This window comes from Mauremys mutica, chromosome 12 (assembly GCF_020497125.1).
Source record: "Mauremys mutica isolate MM-2020 ecotype Southern chromosome 12, ASM2049712v1, whole genome shotgun sequence".
In the NCBI taxonomy this organism is placed as follows: domain Eukaryota; kingdom Metazoa; phylum Chordata; order Testudines; family Geoemydidae; genus Mauremys; species Mauremys mutica.
The window spans coordinates 8,233,886-8,254,533 of record NC_059083.1 but is presented as its reverse complement, the minus strand read 5'-3'; the positions used below and the strand labels follow the sequence as shown (position 1 = coordinate 8,254,533).

The 20,648-nt window shown below is 49.5% G+C and overlaps 1 pseudogene; it reads left to right on the top strand.

The window, feature by feature from the left end:
• Positions 1 to 9,090: 9,090 nt before the first annotated feature.
• LOC123345859 lies at positions 9,091 to 19,642 on the top strand (annotated as a pseudogene).
• The last annotated feature ends 1,006 nt before the right edge of the window (positions 19,643 to 20,648 follow it).

Sequence of the window (20,648 nt, the reverse complement as noted above, 5' to 3'; positions counted from 1 at the left end):
ATACCGATACTAGCGTTACTCCTCTCGTTAGGGAGGAGTACAGAAACCGGTTTAAAGAGCCATTAAAATCGATATAAGGTGCCTCCTAGTGTGGACGGTTTTGGCGTTAAATCGGTTTTACGCTCCTAAAACCGATTTAAACGCCTAGTGTAGACCAGGCTTCAGGAACAGGCTTGCAGGGGAGGTTGTGGAATCCCGTCATTGGGGGTATTTAAGACCAGGTTGGACAAACACCTGTCAGGGCTGGTCTAGGATTACTTGGTCCTGCCTCAGCGCAGGGGGCTGGATTTGATGACCTCTCGAGTCCCCTTCCAGCCCTGCATTTCCATGATTCTAATATCAGCCCCTCGGTTAAACTCGGTGCCCTGCGACCAGGACTTGCTGAAGAAGTTTAGCTGATTCCTGCCTGTCAGTGCAGTGAGCCCTTGTTTCAATATGAGTGCCCAAAAGAGGCTGTTGCTCTTTCCAAGAAGAAATGCAGCAAATAAATCAGAAATCCCCTTCCTGTCCCTTCAAATGAGCTAAGTCTGGTTTCCATCCAGCTCAGGTGCAAGGCATCAGACTCAGAAGCCCAAATCCTCCAGCCAGTTCTGGACAGGGAAAGCTCCTCACAGGACCGGGATGGGATGCTCTCCACCACGCTAGCCTAGAAGGGGGTTAATGAGGCTGGGAAGGGGGCAATTAAGTGGATAGGTCACAGCTGATGGGAATTAGGGGGCTGAATGATAATGGAGCCAGCTGAGAAGGAACAGGCAGGGCTGGTGTCAAGCCAGGCAGCTGGTAGCAGAAGGAGCTACAGTGAAGGAGCCTGTAACCGCTCTGTGGACATTGGAGAAGGAAGGGAGGAAACCTAGGGGGGAGGGCGTGGGAAAAGGCTGAGGGAAAGGGCAGCAAGGCTTAAGATGGTGCACACCTCCTTGCTGCTGATTAAAGGGTCCCTGAGCTGGAACCCGGAGTGGAGGGGGGGCCGGGTTCCCCTCCCGGCCACTGGGGAAGCAGCACTGCCTGGGCAGTGAATGAGAAGGCTCCATAGAAACTGTCTCAGGCAAAGACTTCGATGTCCCAGGAATGGTGCCCTGACTGGAGGGCCGAGCCAGGAAGGGAGAGCACCCGGTATCCCAGAGAGTGAGGGAGAGAGGCGGGAAGGTGCACAAGGAGCGGCAGAAGGGAACCTCACACCTGGAAAGAGCAAATCCCCAGAGCAACCAGGAGGAGGCGCCCTAGCAGTAATTAACCTGACAACCGCTGATTACTTGTAACAAAAATCAGAACCCCCACAACGCACACTGACCTGCCAGACGTGTGTAACGTGGCAACATCAAAAACGAAACCCGGCAGCCACCAGACACAAAACGGGACCCTGGAGACAGAGTCAGAACATCCAGAAAACCCACCACTGAAAGCAGCAGAGATCCCAATTCCAGGGATCCTGCCCCGTGAGAACACAAGCCAGAATCAGCTCCAGAGGCTGACTGCTTGTCTAGATTCTGAGTTGCACAGATGTAACTAAGTCCTTGTCTACATAAGAATGGGTACGTCTACACTAGAAACAATGCAGTGACACAGCTGCTGTATTGGCACCATAGCAATGGAAGTGGTTCTTCCGTAGCTGTGGATAAGCCACCTCTCCGCAGGTGGTCGCTAGGCCAGCGGAAGTATTCTCCTGTTGACATAGGGCTGTCTACACCTGAAGTAAGGTTGGCTTAACTATGTATCTCTGGGAGGTGAATTTTTCACACCTCTGAGCGAAATAGCTACATCGACCTAACTCTCTAGTGGAGACCAACCCAAAGCTGCACCTAACTTAAGTCAGTTTCTAAAGTGATTTGGTTAACGCACCCCCCACCCTCACCCCACGAGGACACTGGTTTGGAGTTCAAGGACAGTTCATTCTGGTTTAGCTTAAACCTATTCCTATCTTATCTGAGACAAACTAAAACCAGCCACTCAAACTGTAAAAAGAGCAGGTAAAAACACGTTTCAGTTTAGTTAAGCTGCAGTAATTTTTAATCTGATTTCAGTTCAACTTTCTCACGTAGATAAGCCCCATGGCATCTTTTTTATTATTTAAATTGCAGCAGCAAGTAGGAGTCGCAGTCATGGACCAAGATCCCCCTGTGCTAGCTGCTGGACAAACACAGAACAAGGATGTTCCATGCTTCTAATCTACGGCCTGGTCTACACTACGCGTTTATACCGAATTTAGCAGCATTAAACTGATTTAACCCTGCACCCGTCCACACAACAAAGCCCTTTATATCAATATAAAGGGCTCTTAAAACCGATTTCTGTACTCCTCCCCAATGAGGGGAGTAGCGCTGAAATCGGTATTGCCATGTCAGATTAGAGTTAGTGTGGCCGCAATTCGACGGTATTGGCCTCCAGGTGGTATCCCACTGTGCACCATTGTGACTGCTCTGGAAAACAATCTGAACTCGGATGCACTGGCCAGGTAGTCAGGAAAAGCCCCGCAAACTTTTGAATTTCATTTCCCGCTTGCCCAGCGTGGAGCACTGATCAGCACGGGTGGCAATGCAGTCCCAAATTCAAAAAGAGCTCCAGCATGGACCGTACGGGAGATACTGGATCTGATCGCTGTATGGGGAGGCAAATCTGTTCTATCAGAGCTCTGTTCCAGAAGACAAAATGCCAAAGCATTTGAAAAAATCTCCAGGCTATGACAGACAGAGGCCACAGCAGGGACTCAGCACACTGCTGCATGACAACCGTAACGGAAAGCCAAAGAATCAAATGGACGCTCATGGAGGGAGGGAGGGGGGACTGAGGACTCGAGCTATCCCACAGTTCCTGCAGTCTCTGAAAAGCATTTGCATTCTTGGCTGAGCTCCCAATGCCTGAAGGGTCAAAAACATTGTCATCAGTGGTTCAGGGAATATGTCGTCAATTTACCCCCCCCCCCACCTCAAAGAAAAGGGAAAAAATAATTTCTCGCCTCTTTTTAATGTCACCGTATGTCTACTGGATGCTGCTGGTAGACGGGGTGCTGCAGTGCTAAACAGCAGCATCCTCTCCCCTTCCCTCCTCTCCGGCAGATGGTATGGTACAAAATGACTGATAGCCGTCCTCGTCATCATCCTGTGAGTGCTCCTGGCTGGCCTCAGTGAGTTCGGCCGGGGGTGCCTGGGCAAAAATGGGAATGACTCCCGGTCATTCCCTTCTTTAAGCTTTGACTCCTGGAGATTCAGTCCTAGCAGATGGTGCAATAGGGCTGGTAACCGTCCTTATCATAGCAGCTGGACGCTGAGCTCCTCTCCCCCCACCCTTTCATGTCTAATGGAAATTCTGGACTATCATAGCAGCGGGAGGCTGTGCTTCTCTTCCCCCCCCCCCACCCTTTAATGAGTAATGGAGATGTCCTGCCTGGAATATCATAGCTGCTGGAGGCTGCCTCCCCCTCATTTTAGCTCACTAAAAAGTCACTGTTTCTTATTCCTGCATTCTTTATTACTTCGTCACACAAATGGGGGGATAACTGCCACGGTAGCCCAGGAGGGGTGTGGGAGGAGGGAAGCAACGGGTGGGGTTGTTGCAGGGTCACCCCCTAGAATGGCATGCAGCTCATCATTTCTGGGGGATCTCTGGGGCTCTGACCCGGAGCGGCTGTGCTCTCTGGTTCTCTAGTAGACTTGCCCCATATTCTAGGCAGGATTGACTCTATTTTTAGACAAAACATAAAGAAAGGAATGACCTGGGAAGTCATTCCCATTTTTTGTCCATGCGCCCCCAGCTGACCTCAGCGAGGCCAGCCAGGAGCACCCAGGACAACAGCAGATGGTACAATATGACTGTAACCATCATCACAAATTTCCAAAGCAGCAGATGGTGCAATAGGGCTCTGCTACCTTGCAAAGGCAAATGAATGCTGCTGTGTAGCACTGCAGTACCGTGTGTGTCAGCAGCATCCAGTACACATATGGGGACAGTGAAAAACGGTTAAATGGGCTCCATGGTTACCATGCTATGGCATCTGCCACGGCAATCCAGAGAAAAAGGGCACAAAATGATTGTCTGCCATTTCTTTCGCAGAGGAAGGATTGAGTGACGACATTTACCCAGAATCACCCGCGACACTGTTTTTGCTCCATCATGCATTGTGATCTCAACCCAGAATTCCAATGGGCGGGGGAGGCTGCGGGAACTATGGGATAGCTACCCACAGTGCAACGCTCCAGAAATCAACACTAGCCTCAGTACATGGACGCACACCGCCGAATTAATGTGCTTAGTGTGGCCGCATGCACTCGACTTTATACAATCTGTTTTTAAAAAACGGTTTATGTAAAATCGGAATAATCCCATAGTGTAGACATACCCTCTGTATGAGAGGAGACAATGGGTGGGTGCAGGTAGCTGGAAGGGGGAGTACCAGGGAACAGTGAAACAATACTAGTCATTTACTGCTCTGCACATAGTCATCTCTGTAGCGCTATGACTCATCTCTGTGACATGCTGCTAGCATTTTCTCTCCATTTATGAACAGAATCTTTAGCTAAGACTGTGACTGTTTGATGTACCTCTTCCAGCCTGACAACACTGGGGATAAAGCTGGTTCAAATCCCCCCCATTCGCCACACACCTGGTGGTGTCACAACCCATCAAGAGACAGGCTCTACCTTCTACCCTCTCAGCCAGCAGTGCCACTCACACAGACTCTCTTCTCTATTGGCCATGACACCAGCCATTAATTTCGGATCATGTCTCTCACCTACTCATGGAGAGAGACCGGAATGACTGATCCATCTCCTACAGACCAGAGACCCCCTGTCCGTCAATTAGACACGATCCCAGCAACGAGTTCAGGATCAACCTCAACCAGTCCCTGGAACGAAGCATCCCGCTCCGGCATTGCCACATCCCTGCTCTGGGAAAGCTACACAGCTCCAGGCATCTGGAAGCAGGAGGTTCTAATGGCAACTGGCTTGGAAGTTTAACTACAGCAACTGCTCCTGCTACAACCCCCAACCCCCAGGGATGACGCACAAGGGAGCTCACTCACCACGTTATCTTCTGCTGGGACCAACAGAGCCTGCCTCTGAGCCGAGCCTCATGAGGAAGAAGAAACATCCTCTAAAGAATCAATGGGACTGAACTGTGGGGATTGGTTCTTATCTGAGCCAGAGTCACACTCTGTCAGGCAGCCAAGACATACTGGCTGGGAATTTTCTAAAAAGAACAGAACAGAAATAAAGAGAGGAAAGACCCTAAGTAGCCAGGACATTGTTACTAATCTCTGTCAATTGCAGGCATGTTGGCTGTTAAGAATGAAATACTGTCTGGTGCCACAGATAGGCTGACCTAGAGTGTTATCTACCAGTGTATTCCAGTACTAGGCTCACCCCTCATCCCAGCTGTGCCAATGCCCCTCAATCCTGACCCCTCAGTCTCCCTGCTGTCCCAGCCCTGGGCTTTGCCTCTGTCAGTGTCCTTCAATCCTGACCCATAGCCCGCCGCCCTCCCCCACCCCGTTATTCCAGCCCTGGGCTATCTCTCTGTCAATGCCCCTCAATCCTGACCCACAGCCCTCCTGTTATCCCAGCCCTGGGGTTGCCCTCCTCCTCCCAACTTTGTCAATGCCCTTCAATTCCAAACCCATAGCCCGGCCCCCTTCCCCATCACTACCCCAACCTCGGACTCACCCCACCCCACCCCAGAGCTCTGCCAGGGCCCTTGAATCCCCACCCGCAGTCCCCTGCTCTCCCAGCTCCGTGGTACCCCTGGAAGGAGGGTGACTTCACACACACACCCAGCTCTGCCTCAGGAGCTCAGTTCATCCTGATAATCCCATTCCTCATCTTGTAGCCAGCATCAGACACAGCAGCGAGGGCTGTGTGGAGTTAGAGGGGAACCCCTCCCTCAAGACCCCATCGAGAGGAGAGGGTCTCAGATGTATGTGATCGCACCCCCATTCTGTGCGTTGGGAGTAGTTTAGGTCCCCTCCACCTGCCACACCTACATATACGAATACAAAAACTCAACCCAGGAAGGCGTTGATTCAAACAGAGCCAACGAGCCATTGTAACAAAAGCAAACGCAGACCTGTGGAGCTGACATGTCTGGAGGAATCAGCTTTGCTAGTCATGCCCTGCTGTGGGTAACAGCTGTGCGATACGTTCCCCCCTCCCCCCAGCTTCTCTCGCCCTCCCCCTCCATACGTTCTGCACCCCCTGGTTTGAGAACCTCTGGTCTAGAGAACAAGGCAGGATGGCTCCTCATTGTCCTCTCCTGGTAAAAGTTTAATCCTTCCAGGTCCCTTCCAATTTGCTGCATTCACACACACACCTGATCTCCATCCCCAAATAGCCACACTACCCTCCACACACACACCTGATCTCCATCCCCAAATAGCTACACTACCCTTCACACCCACACCTGATCTCCATCCCCAAATAGTTACACTACCCTTCATACACACGCCCGATCTCCATCCCCAAATAGCCACACTACCCTTCACACACACACCTGATCTCCATCCCCAAATAGCCACATAAACTAAAACACACACACAAATCCCTACCTACCTAATCCCCATCCCCAAACAGCCACACTACCCTCCACACACACCCCTAACCTCCATCCCCAAATAGCCACGTTACCACCCACATTAAATCAGTTCTCACCTGCATCCCAAGGCCACCACCCGCAGTGCAGGTCGGGGCAAAGCACCTGCTCTCCCATGACTGCTGCAGCTTTTCCCTTCTTCACTGTTTGTGCAGCGCTGGGTGTTTGTCTGCAGCCAACCGTTCCCGGCCATTGGCTGCCCAGCTGAGAAGGAAACATCCCAGGAGCTCTTTGTCTGGCTGGGTTTGAGGCACTGGGGGCCTCACAGAGACCCTCACATTTCTCAACCTGTGTCCCACTTGGGATGTTGCAAAACTTCCGCCTCTGATCCTCCATTGCCCACTTGTTGCATTTTCACACAAACCCCTTGAGGCTTCCCGCACCCTTGGGAGGAGCTCAGTACTTAGCCTGGCACCTCCTCTTCCCAGGCGTGCAAGGTGTGACCTCACACGTCCAATGTGTGCGAGCTCACGTTTGCAGAGGACACCATCATCTGCTGCTTTTGCACCCAGCCCCTCTTCTTTTAACAAACGAAGCCCTAGAAAAGCTCCCTGTAAAAATCTGCAAAACGAACTCATTATTCACCTTCAAGTCTCTCCTCAACACTCTCTTGTGCCGCGATACCCGCAGCAAACCTGACAGTCGTCAGACTGCTGGTGTGCTGCGACCACGGCCGAGCGTGCTGACCACTATTGTGTCAGTGTTTCCTTGTGCTCCCGTCGATCTGTATCTATCTGTTGTCTCTTAGATTGTCAGCTCCCTGGGGCAGGGACCGTGGAGCCTGCCTAGCCACGTTTTTATATTTTCCTTTAAATTGGAATAAATACAAGATACCGAAATAGAGATCACAAAAATACATGGGGAAAAAATGCAAATCCAGGGGTCAGAGTTAAGGGTGTTGTGATGCAATATGCATTTCTCTCTTTTTTGTAATAGCAACGTCTCTGTCATGTGGGCAGCTAGGATTGGCAGGGTCCTTAATGATTCACTTCCTTGATTTCAAGGGCAGGGGTAGACAACAATGGTATAGGTTTTGAATGAAGTTTAAGACAAAAAAATAATCAATGAGTGTTTCTGGGCAGTTTGGCACCAAATTCTCCACTTCTAGCCTCATGCAAGGCAATGACCTGTAGGATGAATGGTGACTGTTGGCCAAGAAATAACAATAGCTGGGAAAAAGAGTGTACCCAGAATGCCAGGCAGGGTGGAGAAGGGGGCCCTACTATGGGAGAGAAGGGGGAATGAAGAGCGTACACAGCTTCTGGCCTGGGGGGTTGGATGGCACGCAGAGCCCCTGGCATGGGAAGGAGAATTGGGGATGATGCTGGAGAATGGGGCGGGGGGGGGCACACACAGCACCTGGCATGGGGTGTGGGAGGGAATGAGGGAGAACACAGACTCCCTTTGTGACCCGGAGGAGACCCCTTGGCAGAAGGCAGGGGGTGCGTAGAGCATGGGGGAGGAGGGAATGGGGGGCACACAGAGACCCTGGCATGGGGGAGGGTTGCAGGGAGTCCCTGAAGCAGAGGGGGTAGGAGGATGGCACCCAAGGGATGCACCGCGCTCCGTCCAGAGGAGTGACACAGGGTCACTCGCCGTACGAAGTGTAGAAACGAGAGATCCCTCTTAGAACATCCTCACGTCCTGCCGTTCTAGGCCTGGTATTTATTGGCCGTCCCTGCAGAACCTACTGGAAACTCTGTCACAGGAGCCTCAGCAATGGAGCGACCACATCCTGCGCCCACCCCTGTTTCCTCCCTGAAGAAACTCGAACTCTCGTCATGTTTTGGGTCTAACGGGGCCGAAGACACTGCCCGAGCCACTTCAGAGCCACGGCTCCCTTTTCAAAAGTGACCCAGGAGCCTGCGGTTCATTGCAAGTCAACAGGACGGAGGGGGCAGATTTCCAAAGGGGTTTAGGCACCTAAAGATGGTGAGAGGGGCCTAGTGGGATTTTCAGAAGTATCTAAATCCGTTAGGTACTCCTGACCCACAGCTCCCCCCCTCCAGGTTCACCCCCAGCTCTGCTGGTGCCCCTCAGTCCTGATCCACAACCCCCTGCTATCCCACCCATCAGCTCCCCCCACAGCTCTGCCAATGCCCCCCAGCCCCAGCCCACAACCCCCTATCGCTCCAGCCCTGGGATTCCCTCCATGCCCAGCTCTCCCAGTGCCCCTCAATTGTAACCCCCAGTCTCCTGCTACCCCGGCCCTGGGCTTCTCTTGCACACACAGCTCTGCCGGTGCCCCTCTGTCCTGACCAACGTGGAAGCAGAGCTGTAACTTGGCATTTTAGCACCCCAGGGGACCAAGCATATTTACGCCCTGAGCATTTTTTCTCCATAATTTTTCCACCCCAATTTTCCATCCTTCTGTCTTTGGGCCCTGGGCGGCCGCCTGGCTCGCCCCACATACAGCCCTGCATGGAAGCATTAGCTGAACATTGTAGTTGCAATATTCAACCCCATCAGGGGTTTTAAACACATTCTAGGCAACTTTGAAAATCTCACTCAATGCGCGTAGCCAGCGGTGAGGTGACTAATACAGCACACGAAAGATAGATGAGTCATTTACCAAAGGCTTCCCCATCCAAACCCCAAAACAAACTTTGGTGCGATACATAGTGTCTGTGAATCATACCGATCTTTTCAAATCCACTGTGCAACTGCAGCAAGTGCAACGTTCCTTAAGAAGCCCCAGTCCTGCAAACGTTTATGCACGTGGCTAACGTTACGCACAGAACTAGCCCTACTGACTCCCGTTTGGCTATTATTTTTATTTGCATTATGGCAGCACAGTTATACCAGGCCCATAATGCCAGGCCCGAGGCCCAGTCATAATCTGGCTCCATTGTGCTGGGTGCTGTCCAAAGAAACATCAGTAGAAGACAGCCCCAAAGAGCTCCCAGTCCAAGCAGTCACGGCAAACAACTCACCCGTGCTAAGCAAATGCTTCCGTGTTTGCAAGATCTGGGTCTAACACGGTCACGTTCATCTCTGTGTTTTCAAACCAACATTTTTGGGGGCCGGATACCCGAGCTGGTGTGACTTGGCCGTAGCTCCATTGGGGTCAATGGGACCAGGTCCCCCAGCTGGTGTCAATCAGTGAAGCTCCGTTGACTTCAGAAGAGCGATACCAATTTACACCACCAGGGGACTGGGCCTGTGGCGTTGTTTATTGCATGTTTAGAGATGTTTCTTATCGCTGACAGGCGCAGCAGAGCGTGGGGACGGACTCAAGAATAGCCCCCCAGTGCCTTGGCTGCTCTCGGTCCGGCCTGCAGCCTGCAACTTCCCTGTGACTTATTTCAGGGCATCGGGTCCAGCTTTGCCCTGTGATTGCTCCCTTTACGTGCTCCCCCACTTAGCGTTATGTTCTGACCCACGCTCCCATCCTCTTGCCCTTTCACAGTGCCAGGCCCTGCAGCTTGCGAGCAGGTTGGTCGGCCTCTTGCATCTGAGCAGATCCTGTGGTTTGACAGCTCGAGGTGGGGCCAGCGCTTCCTCTGCAGCCTTGAGCCCTCAGTCGGACAGGGTGAGTCTGTGGAGGGTCATTTGTTTCTTCTCTTCTTGTCGGTTTCTGGGCAAGCCTGGAAGATGGAGGATGAAGAAGGTTACACGGTATTAAACCTCCGACGCCAGGAAAAAACCACCCCCCGCCTGTCACCAGGGAGGATCCAAGGTACGGACGTTAGAAAGTTGTGCTTCATGAGCATGTGGCAGGGAGAGAATGAGTGCAGAGCATAAGTGCAGAGCGCCATTATTCTGATGTGTGTCAGACAGGCTTTGCTTTCACCCTGTGACCAGCCATTCCCTGTTCCTGTTCAGAAAGGGATATTTGCACTTGAAGGTTGAGATTTTCAGTGCTGCCTAAGAGATTTGGACACCCAAACGGAATAAAAATCAATGGGATTTGGGCATTCAATTCCCACAGGCTCTGATTTTCAAAGCTGCTTCTTTTTAGGGCTGGCCGGTCAACAGGAATTCCCTTTTGTGAAAAATGTAGCGGTCTCGACCTTTGTGCTAATTCTGCAGCAGAACAAAAATAAGATCCTTTGATATAGCAGGGACGTGAGCCTGGCTCCCTCACATCCCAGGGGAAATGCCATAACCACCCCTGAACCTGAGTGAGCTTTGCTGGAATGGATACGCTGCCATGAGAAGTTTTGATGAATCGGCTTTTTCCAAGAAAATCAGTTTTGTTGGCAAATTCCTGACCAGTTGAACGTGAGCTCCCAGTGTGGGGCTGCAGCTGAGCACGAATGTGATTCTTGGATCCATAAATAGGAGAATACTGAGTAGGAATAGAGAAGGTTTTTTACCTCTATATTTGGCACTGATGTGACAGCTGCTAGAATACTGTGTCCAGGTCTGATATCTACAATTCAAGAAGGATCTTGATAAACTGCAGAGGGTTCAGAGGGCGGGTGCTCAGTGCTTTCTGAAAACCAAGGCCCTTTAAGGTCTCTAAATTTGAGCTCCCAGAATCACTTGTCCCTTTTGAAAATCTTCACCCATAACTTGAAAAATGGCTGCAGCATTTTCTTCACTTGACTTTGGTAGATTTCAGTGAGGCTTAAAAAAAAAACAACCAAGCCAAGACTGGTTATGCAACTGTACTGTAAATTACCGCACATAGGGGTGCATGAGAAAGTTCGGTTTGTATTGCATTATGGATATTATCTGGCTAACAATGTCTAATGACATAACGTGAGACTATATTTTAAAAGGCAAAGATAAGGTTGACGCTGTCTCACCAAACTTTCCATTTTTTACAGATTCTCCTTTGAGTTCCCAGTGCTATAAACGCATGCTAGGGATTTTGGGGGCCGTTTGCATCATTCTGACATTAGCCGTGATCATTCTGACTGTCCTGGGTAAGTGTCTGGATCCCGTCTGTTTTGTAAATACGCAGGTGGTGAAGTTTTTTATGCCTTAGTAATTCAGCTTAGCTATTTTCTATTCATCGCTCGGGGATTCTCAGAGTTTTCCATGGCGCAGTCCGCCTGTGAAGGTCCATCTACGCTGCACACTCTTTTCGGCGGTGTGCAGAGCACACACACCACATGCCCCCCCTAACTTGGGTATAAGTGGCAGTGTAGGTGGTGAGGCCCTGCTTAGGGGAACAGAGTTAAGATTACATACCCCAGGGTTCAGTGTCTCAGGTATGCCCCCTACACAGCTCTCTGCTCACCCAAGCAGTGCCTCCCCCATCTCCATTTCTATTTCACAGTGTAGTGACCCACTGCCAGAGTCTTTCCCCGCCAAAGGGGAAGGTTCAGAAGTGGGAAAGACTCCAGCAGTGGGGAAAGTCTCTGGCAATTCCCTGCTGCCGAGCCTCACCCCACCACCTCCTCCCTGCCAGAACCGTTCCCTGACACACGTAGCTGTGCACCACAGCATGGACCAGTGCTGCGCAACCTGCAGCCCAGGGGCCGCACACGGCCCATCAGAGTAATCCACTGGGAGATCGCGAGACACTTTGTTTAGCTTGACTGTCCGCAGGCACGGCCGCCCGCAGCGCCCAGTGGCCGCGGTTCGCCATTCCCAGCCAATGGAAGCTGCAGGAAGCAGGGATTACAGATTCCCTGGTGCACAGAACATAATCTCTTACATTTATAATCCCTGTGCCAATGACAGCTACTGCTTACTGGAAAGAGTAACATTAGGAAAATAATGTAATTGTTGCTATTGTGTAAAGTAATTTAGCAGGTAAAAGCAAAGAGATTTAGTCCTGTGTGGCCAGCTTTTACTACCACCAAGTGCTCACAGGTTCATCATGGGTTACAGTTTGAGAACTGCTGTCCTATATTCAGATACCACATCATTAGTAACATCAGGAAGAAATGGCCCCTGAGCAGGAAATGGCCCCAGTTCAGGTAAGCACATATGGACGCTTTTAAAATGAAGGATGTGCTTCAGTGGTTTCCTGATTAGGGGCCTTAAAGAGACCATCACCTTTAAATCTTGTCAATTTAAAAAAAAAGAAAAACAAGCTAAATGTGTCACTGCTACTGGGTTCTCTTGACCGTCAAACCATTTACAATCAAAGCTGATCAAAAGTTTGTGAACAATTTTTTTCATAAAAAAAAAAAGTCTTGTATATCTGGAAACAATTTTTTGGTTCCGACAACTTGTCAGTTGTACAAACAATTTCACTGAAAAGTTTTCAGTGCTTTGTTCTGTTTGTGAAAAAATTGTTGGGCTTTTTTCCATTTGTCAAAATTATTTCAGTTTTCGGTTTGCCACTGTGTTTTGATTGGCACAGGTTGTAATATGTTGGTACAAGATGTTTTTAATCCGACTCCTTGATACGATGAGTGTGCATGTCAATTCTTGACACTCTCCTGTTGTGTCTCACACAAGAAGCTCTGTGGTTTCCAAACACCAGGACAAATTTTATAAAACAAAATATGTCTAGTGTGAAAACAGATAGTTTTTAAATTTTTGAAATTTTTAATAAAAAAGAAAAATTTCAACCAGCTCTATTTACAATCCCATTTCCTGACATTTTTAAGAGTGTTTTTCCTCCTCTGTCAGACCCTAGAACACTTTTCAGAAGTAACTAGTGAGTTTGGACAATGGAGTGGAGAGTGAGCTTATAAATTTTGCAGATGACACCACGCTGAGAGGGGTTGCACGCACTTTGGAGGACAGAATCAGAATTCAAAACAACCTTGACAAATTGGAGAATTGGTCTGAAATTGACATGATGAAATTTGTTAAAGACAAGTGCACATTGCTACACATAGGAAGAAAAAAAATCAAATAAACAGTTACAAACTGGAGAATAAGCGTCATCAAGTCCAGCCGTCTGCAATGAGGCAGGAGCAAATACACCTAGACCATCCCTGACAGGCGTTTGTCCAACCTGTCCTTAAACACCGCCAGTGATGAGGCCTCCAGAACCTCTCTTGGAAGCCTGGTCCAGAGTTTAACTTCTCTTACAGTTAGAAAGTTCTTCCTAATATCGAACCTGAATCGCCCTTGCTACAGATTCAGCCCATTACTTCTCGCCTGCCTTTAATGGACATAGAGAACAATTGATCACTCTCCTCTTCATAACAGACCTGCACATATTTGAAGACTGTTGTCAGGTCCTTGCTCAGTCTTCTTTTCTCAGGGTTAAGCAGGCCCAGGTTTTTTAGCCTTGCCTCTTAGGTCAGACTTTCTAAATCATTGATCATTTTTGTTGCTCTCCTCTGGGCTCTCTCCAATTTGTCCACGTCTCCCAAAGTGTGGCACCCAGAATCAGACACAGTCTTCCAGGTGAGGCCTCACCAGTGCTGAGTAGAGCAGGACAATCACCTCCTGTATTGTACATTCGACACTCCTGTTAATACACCCCAGGATGATAGAGCCTTTTTTGCAACTGCCTCACATTGTTGACTCATATTCCATTTATAATCCACTGTAACTGCCACTTAACCTCTTATTCCCCAGTCCTAGCCTGCTATTCCCCAGTTATTCTCCTCCCCTCACTGCAGCAGTCCCTGCTTCTGGTCCTATCAGCTGGAGTCTCTTCAAAATATGATCTTCCTTCTCCTTTCTCACATGTGATGTTGCACAGTGATAGCTAATGATGTTGACATTTAAAGTATCATAATTAGCAGAAAGAGCGAGGAGTACTTGTGGCACATTAGAGACTAACAAATTTAGTTGAGCATAAGCTTTTGTGGGCTAAAGCCCACTTCATCGGATGCATGCAGTGGAAAATATATAGATACACGGAGAACATGAAAAAATGGAGGTTGCCATACCAACTCTCACGAGACCAATCGATTAAGGTGGGCTATTATCAGCAGGAGAAAAAAAACTTTTGTAGTGATCATCAAGATGGCCTATTTCAAACAGTTGACAAGAAGGTGTGAGTAACAGTAGGGGGGAAATTAGATGAAAATTAGCATGGGGAAATAGTTTTTAGTTAGTGTAATGACTCATCCACTCCCAGTCTAATTTCCCCACTACTGTTACTCGCACAAAAGGATAAAGTTAAAACAAAATAATTTTTTACCTTATTGAAACATTTTGAAACAAAATGAGAATGTCAAAACAATTCCTTTAGATTTTTTCCTCATCAAAAATTTTATTGACACAGACAAATGCCTGCAAAATGTTTCAATTTTGATGAAACTGCATTTTCCCACAGAAAACTGTTCCGTCAGGTTTTTCAGACCGGTTCTACTGATAACATAAAGCAAAGATGCTAACGCCAAAGAATGAAACGAATGAGGCAGAGGCAAATTGAGCCCAGGGAAAATCGTTCAAAATAAAAGAACACCAGGGCCAGCTGGAAACAGACAAAAGCAGGCAAGAGAAATGTGGAAGCGCTAAGAGATTACTACATGTAATAGGAAAGGGGGATGTAAACACTGATACGTACCTGTTTCACCTTTGTATTTAGATAGAAACAGAATAGAATTTGCCTCTGGATTTATAACAGTTCAGTTTTTTCTCCAAAGTGACTGACTGGGATCCATATTATTCAGTGCTTTATTACACACACATACGCGAGAGTTCTCTAACCTCTGTTCACACTGATGCTGTGTGGGGAAGTTTTCCAGCGTGGCTCTCACGAAGGCTGGACGGGAACACCCCCAAACGCCCCTGCGGACAGTGATTCCGGGCAGAGAAGATTGAACAGCGCAGAAGGCAGCAGCAGCCCAGAGGACGTCCTCGCTCATCTGAGACAGAATCTGTGCGAGCTGCAAACACACAGCAGCGCAACAGGTAACCACAGCTTCTTCCGTGCCTGAGCTGTCCGCCTGTCTAGCTCCTTAGGCTGCTCTAGTGCATCTGTCAGGGCTCCTCCTAGAAAAGTCCCTTTCTGCTACTCGGCCCACATGTGCCACCACCCGCCCATCCTCCAGAGCTTCTCTGCACTGGGTACCATACAAGCATTTTCAGATGGGACTGGGGAGCAGCAGTGACACCTAGTGGCCAGTTAGGGTAGCTCTCGGTATATACAGTACCACTGTGGGCGGGGGGGGGGGGACGGGGGGGAGCACAGGAGAGTGGGAGGGGAAGGGATGAGCTAGAACAGAGTGAGATAGAAGGCAGAGGCTGTGCTGGGACATGGCATGAAGGGACATCAGGTGTCTACCCATCATGCCACACACCCAGTGAGAGACAGTCCCTGCCCCAGCTGAGATCAGGGCCCCGTTGTGCCAGGCGCTGCCCAGACACACAGGGAGAGACAGGCCCTGCCCCAGCTGAGATCAGGGCCCCGTTGTGCCGGGCGCTGCCCAGACACACAGGGAGAGACAGTCCCTGCCCCAGCTGAGATCAGGGCCCCGTTGTGCCGGGTGCTGCCCAGACACACAGCGAGAAACAGTCCCTGCCCCAGCTGAGATCAGGGCCCCGTTGTGCCGGGCGCTGCACAGACACACAGCGAGAAACAGTCCCTGCCCCAGCTGAGATCAGGGCCCCGTTGTGCCGGGTGCTGCCCAGACACACAGGGAGAGACAGGCCCTGCCCCAGCTGAGATCAGGGCCCCGTTGTGCCGGGCGCTGCACAGACACACAGCGAGAAACAGTCCCTGCCCCAGCTGAGATCAGGGCCCCGTTGTGCCGGGTGCTGCACAGACACACAGGGAGAGACAGTCCCTGCCCCAGCTGAGATCAGGGCCCCGTTGTGCCGGGTGCTGCACAGACACACAGGGAGACAGTTCCTGCCCCAAAGAACTTACAAGACAGATGAACAAAGCAGTGCTATCCTTATATGACAGATGTGGAAACTGAGGCACAGCAGGTTGCCATGACTTTTTCTCAGGTCACACAGTAGCGTGTGTGGCAGAGCTGGGAACTGAAGCTAGATCACCCGACTCGCAGTCAAGTGCCTGAACCCGCTGCATGGAAAGTGTTGAACTATGAAGTGTCTTTAGCCCCATTAATGCTGGGTCCCTTTCCCCCAGGTGTAGGCTTTGAGTGCAAACTCTGTCCCATGGATTGGCTGTCGCACAGAGGAAAGTGCTACTGGTTCTCTAAAGGGAATAAGGACTGGAATGGGAGCCGTGATGACTGTCCAAGGAAGAGGTCTCACATCCTGGTGATCCAGGACCAGGACGAGATGGTAATGTGAAAAATAAGTGTGCATCCTACGCCTAAAACTTAGGTCAACCTAGCTATGTTGCTCAGGCTTGTGAAAAATGCCTCTTGTTTTAAATCTGGGTTGAAAAATTGTCAGTGACTGAGAATCTACAACGACCCTTGGTAAATTGTTCCAATGGTTAATTACCCTCACTCTTAAAAATTTACACCTTATTTCCAGTGTGAGTCTGTCTAGCTTCAACTTCCAGCCATTGGATCATGTTCTACCTTTGTCTGCTAGATTGAAAAGCCCATTATTAAATACCTGTTTCTCATGTAGGTACTTACAGACTATGATTACGTCATCCCTTAATCTTCTCTTTGCTAAGCTAAATAGATTGAGCTCCGTGAGTCTATCACTCTAAGGCAGGTTTTCAAATCCTTTAATCATTCTCGTGGCTTTTCTCTGCCCCCTCTGCAATTTAGCAAGATCCTTCCTGAACTGTGGGCACTAGAACTGGACCCAGGATTCCAGCAGTGGTCACACCAGGGCCAAATTGAGAGGTAAAATAACCTCTCTGCTCCATTCAATATTCCCGTTTAAGCATCCAGGGTCACATTGGCTCTTTTGGCCACAGTGTCCCACTAGGAACTCATGTTCAGCTGATTATCCACCGTGACCCCTAAATCTTTTTCAGCATCACGGCTTCCCAGGGTAGAGGCCCCATCCTGCATTCTTTGTTCTTAGCGATATACATTTAGCCATATTAAAAACACATAATATTGGCTTGTGCCCTTCCAGCTCGCTCTGTATCCCTGACCTATCCTCCTCATTATTTATCGTGCCCCCAATTGTTATGTCTGCTGTACACTTTATCAATGATGATTTTATTTTTTCTTCCAGGTCCTTGGTAAAAATGTTCAATAGCTTAAGGCCAAGAACCAGTCCCTGTGGGACGCCATTGGAAACACACCTGCCCAGTGACGATTCCCTGTTTACAATTAAATTTTGAGACCTAGCCGTTAGTGTCCTAACAAGTGTTATATGCCAGTTCTATAGGGAAAAACAATTCCCTTGCTTGTTTTGGGTTCAACTGAAAGCCTCTTTGGAGATTGTGGGTTAAGTTCTCTTGTGTCCTTGGGAACGATTGCTTTTCCCCCAGGCTAAATTCACACTCCTGCTTTTCTCCACAGGAGTTCATACAGAACGTCACACAAGGGAAATATCCCGTTTGGATTGGGCTTAACGTTACATCCCCAGAGGAGAAATGGACCTGGGTGGACGGCTCCATCTTAAACCAAAATCTGTGAGTGTTTCTTGCTGTTAAATATTTCAAGTGTCTTGAGAAAAGCATATAATTAAGTAACTTTGGAGGTTTGCAGAGTCGGAGAGAAAGGCTGGCCTTGAACTGGGGCTCAGGTGATCTGGATTTACGAACAGACTCCCTGCATGACCTCAGCCAAGTCATTTAAACTCTCTGGGCCTCCACTCCCCAGCTGTCATAAGGAATAATTATTCTTTGGGTGTTTTGTGTATTTAGATTGCAGGCCTCTGGAGGAAAGAACTGCCTCTTGCTAAGTGTGTAGCTAAAACGCCCAGCACAATGGAGTCCTGATCTTGGTTGGGGCCTCTAAGCATTACAAGAACACACATGATACAGAGAGCCGGGGGGGGGGGGGAATTCCCAACGGAACAGCATTCCCTCTAGGAACGTCTACGCTACAGCGGCTACAGTGGTGCAGCAGGTGTGACGCTGTAGCACCAAACTGTAGACCCTTCCTACACATCGACCGAAGGGGTTTTCCTGTTATTGTAGGTAGTCCACCTCTCCGAGAGGCAGGGGCTGGTTCTTCCATCAACCTAGCTACAGCTAGGGGGCAGGTCGACCTACGACATTGCACAGGACGCAACAATTTTCACAGCCCTGAGAGACGTAGTTAGGTCGCCTGAAGTTTTTAGATGAAAACCACGTCTCAGAAAACACCCATTCCATGCAATTGACACGTTGCCTGTGAATGTATCGGTTTTTCTCAGTTTTTGATGGCAAATGATCGCAACAGTTTATTTCAGCGCCATCCATTTGATTCCATTGTATATTACATTACAACATAACAGTCAAAAGACTTTGATCTGATTGAAACATTTCGATAAGGTCTGTTTAGATGTTTCCAAAACGAAATTTTTGGAAACCTCATTTTGCTGTAAATTTCAATGTTTCGTTCTGATTGAGAACAGCAGCAAAAAAAATCACCAACAAACCTCCTGATATTTTTGGAATATCCCATGGAATGGAAATTTAATTTTCCAGCTTCTTCTAACAATAAGTCAAGTCCCCTCCCATCAGGAATTAAAGGCGATGCTGAATGTTATTAGGTAGGCAACTTCCCCTTGATTCTCAGGCCAATCATGGGACTGCCGGGTCGGAAAGGATGCACACGACTGCTTGAGGGAAAGGACTGGACGTTGGGCACTTTTGTGGCCCAACCACTGACTAGGAGGAGACAAAGAGCCACACTCAGCAGAGAGCCTGGCAAACTTTCTTCCAATCCATGCTTTCCCACTGGCGCCTCTAGGCTAAAGTGGTGAGCCCAGTCCTCAACAGCCGCATGGAGACCAGACGTGGTGGTAAATTCAGACCCCAACAGCCGCATGGAGACCAGACGTGGTGGGAGCTTTGTGACATTTATAACCTTGCAGGGGAAAATGCAGAGCTAATGGAAAACCTACAGCTGAGCAGACCATTAGATTTAATACAAAGAGACGCTTCTCCGGACCTTTGTTTGAGAAGTCTAGTCACTAACACAGATTATTTCTCCCCCCTGCCCCACCCCCTTTGTTCCACAGGTTTCCGGTATCTGGTCCAGCTGTGAGAAACAGCTGTGGGGTGATAAAGGGGAATCAGGTGCGTTCGGAAATGTGCAGCGCTGAGTTTAAGTGGATTTGTCAGAAAGACGCCGTCCTGATCTAAGCAGTGACAGTAGGGGGGCGGTATCCTTAGAAAGAACAGATTCCCAGATAGAAAGGCCATTCGGATTGTCTACTCTGACCTCCTGCATAACAAAGGCCAGTGAATGTCACTCAGTAAAAAGCTGATGGGAGGGAGCCACAGGCTCCTCATAGTTAGGGTGACCAGATGTCCCGATTTGATAGGGACAGTCCTGCTATTTGGGGCCTTTTCTTATATAGGCTCCTATTGCCCCTCACACCTTTCCCGATTTTTCACACTTGTCACTCTACTCCTAGTCCTCTGAAAGGTCCAGCTCACCCGTGACAGAGTGGGAATTTTCTGTAATATTTTTGTGTGACACCTGTGTGTGCCTCAGTTTCCCCTGTATGCTGCGTCGTCACCTAGGAGGTAGAAAAGGGCTGGTTATGCTCAGGCAGGGGTGGCTGACGCCGGTCTCGAGTGTGAGGCCCATGTTGTTGGAAGCCCATGAAGACAATGGCAAAGCCAACCCCCAGGACATTTGCTACCAAGCTAGGAACGACCATGGATGGCCCACCTCTCCGCAGGAAGCCAGATGTGTTTGAGCAGCTGGACAACAAAGGACCCAGAAGGGGCCTGGTGGGACTGGCCTGAGATCTTGACCAAAGAGGCCAGAGCGGGAGCGAGGAGGGGACACACCACTTTGGCTAGGGCTCTGGGCCAATCAGAATGGACTTTGTTGTAACTTTTTCTCTATGGTAACCAAGGACTCTCTACACTGTGTTCCCAACAGCTAATAAACCCTCCTGCTTTTACCACGCTGGCTGGGAGTCACGGCCGATGCTGAAGGAGGGGTGCATGGCTCCTTTTGGGGGTACAAGTCTCCCTCAGAGGCCCATCTCAGGAGGCCTCGCTGAAGGAAGCTCACAGAGTGAAGCAGGGGGGCTGGAGACTTGGAGGTTCAGTCCAAGGAGGTGGTGAAGCCAAAGGGTTAATCCTAGTGACAGAGTGAGACCCTAAGGGGGTCTGGCACCCTGAAGGGGTCCCCCCGGGGAATGTTCTAAAGCATTGGGCGGGTGGATCCGTGACAACCCCCAATAACCATCATCCTTAGCAT